Source organism: Euprymna scolopes, chromosome 40 (genome assembly GCF_053919585.1).
Source record: "Euprymna scolopes isolate OS-2025 chromosome 40, ASM5391958v1, whole genome shotgun sequence".
NCBI lineage: Eukaryota > Metazoa > Mollusca > Cephalopoda > Sepiida > Sepiolidae > Euprymna > Euprymna scolopes.
The window spans coordinates 40,437,643-40,449,894 of record NC_136521.1 but is presented as its reverse complement, the minus strand read 5'-3'; positions in this window follow the sequence as shown (position 1 = coordinate 40,449,894).

Here is a 12,252-nt window from a genome sequence, read left to right as displayed (position 1 = left end):
ATTTTAAATGAACAACATCCAAACTTGGCACATCCAGTTTCTCAGTTCGTGTCGTCACCGCCTTTCGTTTGACGCTACTTTATCTATATATTAATGCGATAACGTGTGTGTGTCCTTTTGTGTGCCACGCTTACATCCGGGTCTTTTAATTGTTATGCACTTCCATTTCTGGTCATGAATAATTTTATCAAGAATTCTTCATAAGTTTTGGTTCTAATTTCGATTATGACTGCTGGAGGAACTCAAGTTATATATATATATATATATATATATATATATATATATATATATATATATATATATATATATATATATATATATATATTCGTAAGTTTTTATTTTGGTTCCGATTCAAGCTAAAGCACTCAGGTCATAGGGATATATATATATATATATATATATATATATATATATATATATATATATATATATATTCAGCCACTTTGCTCAGTCGTAGAAGATGAAACACGTGTCAGTGGATTATTATATTTTAAAAATAATACATATGCACTCCCCATTGGGGGTACCAATATTGGTTAAAGGGAAAATCATTCCCAACTTGCATTTAGGTAAAAATGCACTTTCGTATATATATATATATATATATATATATATATATATATATATATATATATATACAATTGAATTCATTCAAAAAGTATAGCAAAAAAAACAAAAAAACAAAAACAAATAACATCCACACACACACACACACACACACACACACACATATATATATATATATATATATATATATATATATATATATATATATATATATATATGTCGGCTCCATACCCTTTATGTAAAATTTCAAATGTTTAGACCGAAAATTGGCTTAATCGTTTGCTAGAAACTGCAAAGGTAAAATCTTTTGAGCTTTAATACCTTGCAAGCATAATTTTCTGAAAAAAAAAACAAAACAAAAAAAACGATTGCCCTATGTCTGAATACACTTTATGTAAAACTTCAAATTGGCTGAGTAATTTGGTAGAAACCGCAGAAGCCAATTTAAAAAAAAAACTCCCCAATTACGACCTCCTGACATTTTTTTTTTTTGGCTCAACTCAAATGATAAAGTTTGATCCATGTCCAAGTAACCTATATTAAAAATTTCACGTGCTTAGACTGAGGATTGGCGAGGAGTTTGGTAGAGTTTTCAAAGGTCAGATGGGTGAACTTAGACTCTTTGACAGCCAAATTTCTGTCCGAAAACCGATTAAAACGATTTTCTCAAGTCTCAATACACCTTATGCCAAATTTCGAGTCTCTAGACCGAAAATTGACAAAGTTATTTGGTATGAAAGTGTACGCACATACACACACACACATACATTTTCACTTTTATAATATATATATTATTTTTGAAATACACACACACATACACGTGTGTGCATATACTTTAGTATGTTTATATTTTTCTCTTCCTTCTTTTCTTCGTTTCTATATATACACACATATGCATAAATACATACATATATATTTATAGATATGTGTATGTGCGTGTGCGTGTGTGCGTGTGCGTGTGTGTGTGTGTGAAACCTATACACATGTATATAGCTCTGCATATGCATGTCTATTGAATATTAAAACAAAAAAAATGTTAGGATAACCGCTAAACGGACACTCCAGTGCAATTTTTGTAAATTAATACTCCCCCTTCCTTAAGTACTACAACTGACCGAACCCCAGGGAATAAATACCCCCTGGAAAACAAGTGCCCATGAATCAGCGTTTTAAGATTCACTGGATCGAACGCGTGTACTGATAAAAAAAATGAAAAGTTTAATCAAGCGAAAATAAGACAGAAGCGTTTTCACGGTTTAAAAGTGGTACACACGCGCGCACACGCACACACACATATAATATATATATACACACCTATAAATTCGTTTTTCTTTTGTGTGTATTGATATTCATATTAAAACCCCCTATTTTCTATTTAAAAAGAAAGTACAATTTTCTTATATATGGGTTGTGGGACTGCATTCACTAGCAAAATATCTAGCTAATTTGCATATTCTTTTAAACATTCATTTTAATTAATTTCCTAGTAGTTTTTTCGGTTTTCTTGTGGGATGATCATCTTTAGTTAACTATTACGTGTAATTATATTCATGCAGATCTTTTTCCAACATCTTTTTTTTCCGTTTTTCTGAAATAGAACTGTATCACACTGTGCCCGTGAAACATTTTCAAATATTTTGTACTGGTATTTTTTGTTTCTTAATCTCATTAATCCAGAGGAAGTCTCGAAATAAAGACGAAACGTTGATGAACACATAATACGGTTTGTTCCTTTTTATTTTATATATATATATACATATATATATATATATATATATATATATATATATATATATATATATGCGCATAGCGTTATTATTTTTTTTTCATGGGGGTCACCACTTATCAAGGCCCAGAAGCCACTCGGGGATAAGGGTTATTGGGTGTACAGTAATCAATGGGATGGTATCCTAGTAATAGTTAGTATTGGAGATTTGATAAAGTGCCATTACTTAAGGGGGCGGTTCATCAGGAATTTGTTTGTGTTGGACTTGAAGACATCCAAGTTGAAGTCGGGAGGGAAATAGGCAAGCGTGCAGTTCTAAGAAAGAAGCTTTGTTCATAGAATCTACATTTTGATTTAGGCACGGATAAAGAGTGGGGAAAATTATTGACAGTGGTTTCAGCTAGTCGGGTGTTTTTAGTGAAAGATTGGCTAGGGGGGACCAGAGAATGGAGCTCAGACGATCACTTGTCATGGCAATAATGATAAAACAGATGCCGGCTCCTAACTTCTCTTCTGTAGGAGAGAGGTTGCAGGCACGAAGTCTATTTGTACTCTGTCAAGGCAGGATAGGTTGTTTTTAGCAGCTCCTGTGCAGATGTGGCAGCAGTACTCCATCATTGGACGTACTTGGCTTTTATACAGATAGAGAATTGCATCATTAGTGAGATATCTTTTGGAGCGGTATAAGGATCCCACCATTTTCCCAGCGACATTGGCCACAGCTTGATGTATGTGTTACAATTTATATCAGGAGTAAATGTCAAACCCAGAAGCTTATCAAAGCATTGAGCCTCCCCTAGACGAGAGCCATCCATTTCAATTGATGCCCGATGGGGATCAGAGCGTTTATGATGTAATGATAGGAGCTTGGTCTTAGATGCATTAAAGGTAACCAGCCACCTCTTCCCCCACTGTACCACGCGCTCAAGATCTGAGGAGAGAGAATCAGAGAGAACATTGTCATTTACGGCCTTTGATGTGTTGCCATAAATAGTCGTGTCATCAGTATAGATGTTAGTGACAGTATATATGGTCCGAGAAAAACCGGGCTGAACTGCTAGTTTTAAATAAAACCTAAATTTATACTCTATCTTATCATATTCATTGATTGGTAGGATTATATTTCAGTAAGAAATTACGAGTATTTAATAATAGGGACTTATTTGCTAATCACGCTGTATATAAAAAAAAAACATACCTTTGATTAATGCTGATTTAGTATAGTAATGAATGTATTCGAATTTGAAAGAAGTCCGATTGATAGAGAATCAGTCGCGCACAATTACGACATTATCTAGCGTCGCGTTCCTTGTCGTCTTTCTTGTAGGACAATCGCTGTTTCCAGTCGATTGGACAGGGACAGTCGGATCAGGGAAATCCGGACGAGATAGAAGCAAATCCCTTGCAAGAGCTTTTAGCTTTAGGATACCAGGGCTAACCAACTGTGAAATCTCAAAAGACGGACCGTTTTTGCTGAAGGGGGTTCTTTCTTCGACGGCGATGGTAAGAGTAGGGGGAGAAAGTTTAGGGTCTCAAAATAGGGGAACGTGAGTGGTGGCGGCTCTATCGATATGATAAGTTTGTTTTTTTTTTATCGAGGGGAAGAACAATTGAATAGGCGGGAAGATACATAAAATGAATAATACATTTTAGACGTACAATTTAAGTTAAGAAAATAGTAAATAATTAGAATAAGCTATTGGTGCTGGAGATTTGGTATCTGTCTGACAAAACCTATTACTACATTTGTATTATACTATTAAAACGATTTTAATGCTCGATTAATTTACTACACTATTTCTAAATAATGTATATATATATGTATATATAAATATATATATGGTTATATATATATGTATATATATATAAACCTATTACTACATTTGTATTATACTATTAATAACTTTTAATGCTCGATTAATTTACTACACTATTTCTAAATAATGTATATATATATATATATATATATATTATCATGCAAACATTATTAGTTACATATGTGCATACATGTTTCAGTGGAATTTTGAAAGCGGGTTGCATAGCAGAGATGAAAGAGATGATTAGAAAATAATAATATTGAAAAAAAAACTCCTTGCAAATCATATTAGATATTAGAAATAACCGAAAACTTACAGCCACATAAAACTACACAGAACAGACCTGATTTGTTGGCACATATTTTTAAACAAAATCGCAATGAATTAATGATTGACATAAAGGACAGCCATGCACTTGGGGTACCTATTGCTGCGATACATGTAATTGAATTTCAGAAACGAGGTCTCCCACATTGTCACATGCTAAGCATGCTGCGTGCAGAAGATAAAATTAGAACTAAAAAACGAATTGATAATATTGTTTCGGCTGAATTACAATCAGAATATGAGCCAGGATTGAGACAATTAGTGAAAAAAAAACCCGCATGATTCATGAAAGCTGCGGTACATTTAATCGCGACTCAATCTGTACGGTAGATGGAGAGTCAGAAGAAATTTCCTATGTCGTGTCAGGAGAAGACTATTACAAATGTTCTGGATATCCTCTTTACAGACGCAGGAATAATGAAGATTCTCTTAGAATGGGTATCTATGAGGTTGACTACAGGTTTGCAGTTCCATATAATAAATATTTACTCAGAAAATACGGTGCTCATATTACTGTAGAAGTGTGCATCTCAGTAAAAAGTGTGAAATATCTTTCCAAATATGTCTATAAAGGACATGATTAGGCAATGATAGAAATGAATATAAATAACAATAAAACTAAGGAACATGAATATAATGAAATTAAGAAATATATTTCGTGTAGATACGTATCCCCGCCTGAAGCATTTTGGCGTTTGTCAGAATATAAAATGTATAGATAATCACACACAGTTTATCGACTCCTGCTCCATTTACTTGATGAAGAACAAGTTTATTATAGGCCAGGTGAACAAAGACAGGCTGCTGGCCGTGCAGAAAGACGCGACACGCAATTAACTGCATGGTTCAAACTTAACCAAAGTGACGTGGATGCAAGAGCTCACCTTTATATTGATATCCCTGAATATTATGTATTAAGCAAAGTAACACCTGGACCAGAAGACAATGTCACCGCCAGATTGTAACAAGATTGTACTCTGCCAGTCCTAGAAATTCTGAGAAATTCCATTTAAGGATGCTTCTTCTTCATGGACCAGGTGCAACTTCTTTTGATGGTTTGAAAACTGTAGGAACTGAAGAATTAACGACCTTTAAGGATGCCTGTATTCGATTGCAACTGCTTAACGATGACAACGAACTACAAATGGCTTTGAGTGAGCCAGCTGTATATCAAGTGCCACGACAGCTTCTTAACATGTTTGCAATGGTTTGTTTATTCAATAAACCACAAAATGCTTTACAATTATGGAATCATAACAAGCACCTTATTATAGAGGACCTTTTACGTCAATATGATAATAATATTGCAGAAAATATCGCTTTGCATCACAAAAACGTGATTCTGAATGAACATAGCGTGAATTGTGCGATGCTTGGTCTGCCAGAACTAAACAATGACTGTCCTGTCATTCAATAATGGGGACGAAATTCAAGAAGTTTATCCTGAAGTACTAAATATTGAGCAAAGAAATGTTTTTGATAGTGTCATTAACGATGTAAATGTAATAGATAGAGGATTAGAGACTAAGCACCGACTGTTTTATCTGGATGCACCCGGCGGTTCTGGTAAAACTTTTCTATTCAATATGATTCATGATTACCTGATGGCTCAAAATGTGTTTATTAGTACTTCTTCCTGGACAGGTATTGCACCAACTTTACTGAAAAATAGGAAAAACGCTTCACAGTATCTTCAAATTTCCGTTTCCTCTGACTGAGACAATTGCATGCAATATTTCACATAATTCTGACCAAGCAAATATTCTCAGGCAGGTGAAAGTTTTCATTATCGATGAGGTGTCAATGATCCCTTCATATGCATTGAATGCCATTTATAATTGTTTACATGAATAATAATAACATATTTGGTGGTAAAGTCATCATATTAGGAAGAGACTTCAGGCAAATTCTTCAGGCAAATTCTTCAGGCAAATTCTTCAGGCAAATTTTCCTGTGGTTCCTAGAGCTACACCTGCTGCAATATTGGATGTTTGGCTAAAGAAGTCTCCGGTGTGGCACCATTTTCATCAAAGGAAGCTCTCTCAGAATATGAGGACTAATGAAAATGAAGAACTTTTCTTACAATCGCTCTTACAAATTGGAAATGGCCGAGTTCATAGTTCACGTGATAATGTTTCTCATGACACGATATTCCAGAACAATGTGTATGCGATGACTCTTAAGTATTAGACATAGTTGATAATTGCACACAGGACGAAATGAAAATGAGTTATTTTGTCACCAAAATATGCAGATTGCTTGCAAGTTAACGAAGATATTCTATGAAGACTATCAACTGAGAGCAAAAAAATATCTAAGTACAGATTCAGTATCAGCAGACGCCATTAATTATCCGATGGAATTCATGAATTTACTTGCGCCTTCTGGGATGCCTCCTTATCGTCTCAATCTGAAAATTGGTCTATTATTATGCTGCTTCGCAACCTGTCGATAACGCAAGGACTATGCAATGGAACACGTTTAGAAGTATTGGAGCTTCATAACCACAGTATTCTAGCTTCAATCATAAGTGGATCTAATGCTCAGGCGCGAGTTTTAATTCCAAGAATTAAACTTAATCCCAGTGACACAAATATTCCATTTGTTCTGTACAGGACTCAATTTCCCATCCGCCTATCAATGAAAGCTTAAGGGCAGACATTCGATAAAGTTGGGATCTACCTACAACAACCTTGCTTTACTCGTGGACAACTTTATGTAGCCGTCTCATGAATGTAAGCTCCTAGGCTGACTTGCACCCCAAAGTCTACAATGAAATACTTACATCCAATCTGTTGCTAAAGTCGGTGAAAAAAATTGGATCACTTAAACCCTATGCAGATTAAACTGGCTGCAGTTGAAGGAGAAAGTTTCATGGGAATAGCAAATTCAAAAGTGGCCCCCAGTCGCTTGTATATCCCCTTTAGGAGAGATGGCGATGTTAGATTTTTGAAGTTCTCACATGAGGTGCAGATGTCCTCCTACATACTGCAACTAGTATCCCTAAATGGACACTTATCTGAACAGTGTAAAAGTGAAAATTTGTCCCCAGAAAAAATCTACTCATGGCCAGATAAGAGGAACAACCATCACTAGAAATATTGCATATGAAGGAGTTTTGTAAATTATTTCATGCATTGTTCATTTTTGAAATTATATATTCAACTCAAATCTTATCATATTTTATCCAAATATGTACAATTTAGGAACAATATAATTAGTGTTGAAATTATCATTTCATATAATTTACACGTATTCCGTTATCTTTCATATACTTTATATATTAATACGATAATGTGTGTTATTGTGTGCGTCACGCTTACATTTTTTCCTTCCAAATGACTGTCGTTCAATTTTTATCTATCTTTATTTTAAAGTAGATCTGTATCTTTAATTAAACGATTTACTTTGCAAAAGATTTCCCAAACTAAAAAATGGCTGTTTACTGTTTCAAAAAAGGCTATTTTATTTCATAATTTAAAAAGGGGGCATGTTGATATTATCTTTTATACTTAACAAATATGTGCAAGTTATTTGACATTGGTTTATAATAATCCTTATTGGTTTTATTTTATTTTCTATTTTCTTATTTGTTTAATAAAAAAGAAATACTTCTATCATTTGTCGATCGAAACAAAATAAAATTAATTTCGTTAAAAATGTAATAATTTCTTTGCTTTTTTTATTCATAAGTTTTACTTTAACTATTCTTATAACAAATGTTCTCAATTTTTATTTAGACATAAAAATAGTTTAATCGATTTTAAAACGTTAAAACATATTTAATACGAGTGTACAAAAGTGCCCATTGATTTTTTAGGGAAAATTAAAAATTTTAAATTCGATTAACAATTTTAGATAATGTTTTATATTCTTTTGTTTTTTATTCTATAAAATTTAGGGTTTTATTATTCTGGTAAATCCAAAAGTTGTTAAGAAATAATCGATTTAAATAGTTATTCTGTACTTAAAAAACAACACACTTCTCGCAGTAAGATATACATATATATATATATATATATATATATATATATATATATATATATATATATATATTATTAACGTCACTGCAGTGCTGAGACTGATACTACGCTGATAAATTCATGTTGAAGTAATCGTTGCGTAACCCCTAACAGTGTTAATGTTTTATGTATTAATTTCGAAAAGCTGCTGAAACAGTTTATGATTTAAACAGTACTTTATTTCAAGTATATTTTTAACAGTGGGGTTGGGGATATGAAGTCAATCCCGGAAATGGCTGAATCGTTTATGATTCAAACATTATTTTATTTCATGTATATTTTTAACAGTGAGGTGGGGATGTGAAATCAGTCCCTGAAATAGCTGAAAACGTTTACGCAGTAAACTACTTTATTTAATTATAATTTTGATAATATATCAAAGTTATTTATTTATAAAGGTTGAGCGATAATGTGGGTTAAAATTATGAAAAAGTATAGTCGAAATTGGTAACATATCCAAGAATTATGAAAAATGAAGAAATTTTAGTTAAGTGATTAGTGTGTTTGTAATGAATTTATCAGTCCAGACAATGACGCAAGGTTATTATTTAAGTAGGGTAGGCTATACTGTAGGTTTAAATCATGAAAAACGATTGTCGGAATTCGTTACATATTCAAGAATTATGAAAAATGTTGAGATGTGAGTTAATTGATTGATGCGTTTGTAATGAAATAATAAGCACAGGCAATATATAAAAGTTATTATTTTAGTAAGGGGGTACAATTTTAACAAAAGGGCTAGAATAATATGATGGTGTCCTTATTCATGCTGAACGCTCATAGAATGTACAGCAGCAATATGAAAGATGCCGCTGTGGACTTTCCATAGGTTCTTCTTCTTATAATAATAATAATAATAATAATAATAATAATAATAATAATAATAATAATAATAATAATAATAATAAACAGGAGATATTGATAAATGAAAATATCTTATTTACGCGTCCTTTACGACTAGGCAATGCCCGGGCGACTTGTTAGAATATATATATATATATATATATATATATATATATATATATATATATATATATATATATATATATATATATATATATGTATATATATATGTATGTATATATATATATATATGTATATATATATATATATATATATATATATATATATATATATATATATATATATATTCTTTCTCTTCCCAGATCTTTCTTATTTATATTTATGTCTCGGAAGTAGAGTGAAAAGCACATCTTATTTTTCTTTTATTAATATTATTGGAATCTTTTCTTTTTTTCCTTGTACACATTTTTGTGAATTATTCCATGGATTTCTGCCTTTGGATTATTATGAACTATCTTCTTCCAATTACGGGATGTCTTTGGATTTTACTTGTACAAATGGAAATTCGTTTAACTTTCTTGAAGTTTTACATTTGGATTTTACCGTCACTGGATTTTTTATATCCCACCAGACTATCCATTCGTGTGTAATCACCTTTTTCTTCACCATATTCCCTCTGCTTCACTTTTTTTTGTTTTCAAGTAAGATCTTTGACTTACTTGTTTTTTCATCAAATACTTCTGCATGCAAAATCCGATCCCGCATTTTGCTAATTCCTACCCTCTGATGGGAAGGAAAGTATTTCTTCGAAACTCCGCGGATTAAGGACTATCAATTTATCTAGTGTTTCCTTTTCAGATTAAATATGTTTTTAACTCATTTCAAAGTGTTTTTTAACATATTTATTAATTGTTTGCTCATATTATAAGCTCTATTTCCTATTTGGTATTATTGAGCTTTTATATCTGGCTGAGATAATTTTATAAATATTAATTCTATAATATTTATAATTTACTTTAATTTTACCATCTTGGATCATTTTGGTAAATTTAATTGTAATTTTTATTATATATATATATATATATATATATATATATATATATATATATATATATATATATATATATATTTATAAACTGAAAATTTGAAATACTTTCAGATTAAAAAATATACAGAACTGTAAAATAAAAGTCTATATAATATCAGTATCAGTATTTATGAGGTATTCCAAGCGTATAAGAAAGCTTAACATATAAGATAGTTAAATGAAAATTTGAAATGAAATTCATTAAATTTAAAACTTACAACAAACTTATTCTTCGACAAAGAAACAAAAATTGAAATTTTTTTTTTTTAAATTAATTCATGTGTTTTCAGTAAATTACTCATCTCATGAGAAGAAAAGTTGCTAAATAAGAAAATGTTTGTCCGCCTATAAAAATTCTGATACTAATTACATTTTCGCTGATAAGATGAGCTATTTATTGAAAAGTTATGGATTAAGGAAAAACTTTATTTTTTGTATACCTCATTGAATAATAGACCATTCTGGACTCGGTGTTGCTACACACACCAAAACATGAAAAATGTAAATTACAATTAATCCAAACCATGGGACTCAGAAGAAGGATCTTGGTGTCATGATCGGCAGGTGCTCCTTCGGAAGCCAGAATGGGGGACCCGGTGGCCATCCTGCGAATGTTGGCAAACTTTCTAGTTTCAGAAACTCAAATAACATGGACGCTGAACAGATAAGTATAACCTCTAATTTCAGGGAACAAAATGATACCGAACAAACACAGCACACCCATTATAAACATCAAAAGGAAAAAAAAAAACGAAGAAAGAAATGGACAACAAAAATGAACACACTCGTAATGGAATGCTACTATAGGAGCTATCCTAAATATAGATATGGAGGTAATCGGAAACGAATAAAAGAACTATGGGACCTATCCAGTGACTGCCATACGACAGAACACAGAATTGCGGACCAAGCAAAACTGATACTCAAGAAAGGTTGGATCTCTAAACTAGAACTAACAGAAATACAGCGAAAAATAAATTATGAAACTGAACAAGAAGGATCCCCCAACGGAACCGCACGTAGAGCAACCCCATAAGTTGAAGCCTCACAAGTAAAAACACTAAAGGCTGAGGATCAACAAAGAATTAAGTCTACAAACATGGAAACCGAGAACAATGAAACAGAACTAACAGAAAATGAAGCAAATGAAATAAATAAAATAATACAGCTGATGAACGAAGAAAAAACAAAGCCCCCATCGTTAAGGAACCAAGAGCAGAAGAAATTAAAACAGAAACAGAGAAGGTTAACAAACTACCCCACACATATCCCAACAAACACAATCACAGACTTAAACAACCTGCTTTACGCAGGCTTCAAAATGGTAAGTATAAAACTCAAATCAGAAAAAAACAACCGGGGACAAGCGGACCGACAAAACCTGGATGGGAAATAAGACTAGAAACTCAAATACACAAACACAAAAAAGAAAGCAAAATGATCACCAGGAAGAAAACAATGTGGATAAAACGGAATATTGGAAATGTGACTGGCAGGGAGAAGCTAAAAAAGAAACATGAAGAACTGGACCAAACAAAAAAAGCAAAAGAAGCGATATTGAGGCGATATAGATATAAATCTGAACAATGCAAACAAAACAGAACATTTGAAACTAATGAAAGCCAATTCTACCAAAATGTGAACGGAGGAAAAACAAAAACCGAACAACCAAATCCGAGAGAAACAAAACTCTATGGGAAGAGCGACGAGATCACAATAGAAATGCCAAGTGGCGGAAAGACATGAAAAAAGAGTTACAACAAATAGAAGGAACAGTGAATGAACTCAGCAAAGAAACCCTAAAGAAAACCATACGAAAAATGGCAAACTGGACAGCACCAGGGCACGACGGGATAATGCATACTGGTTCAAAAAATTCACAATCTTACACGAAAGGCTAGC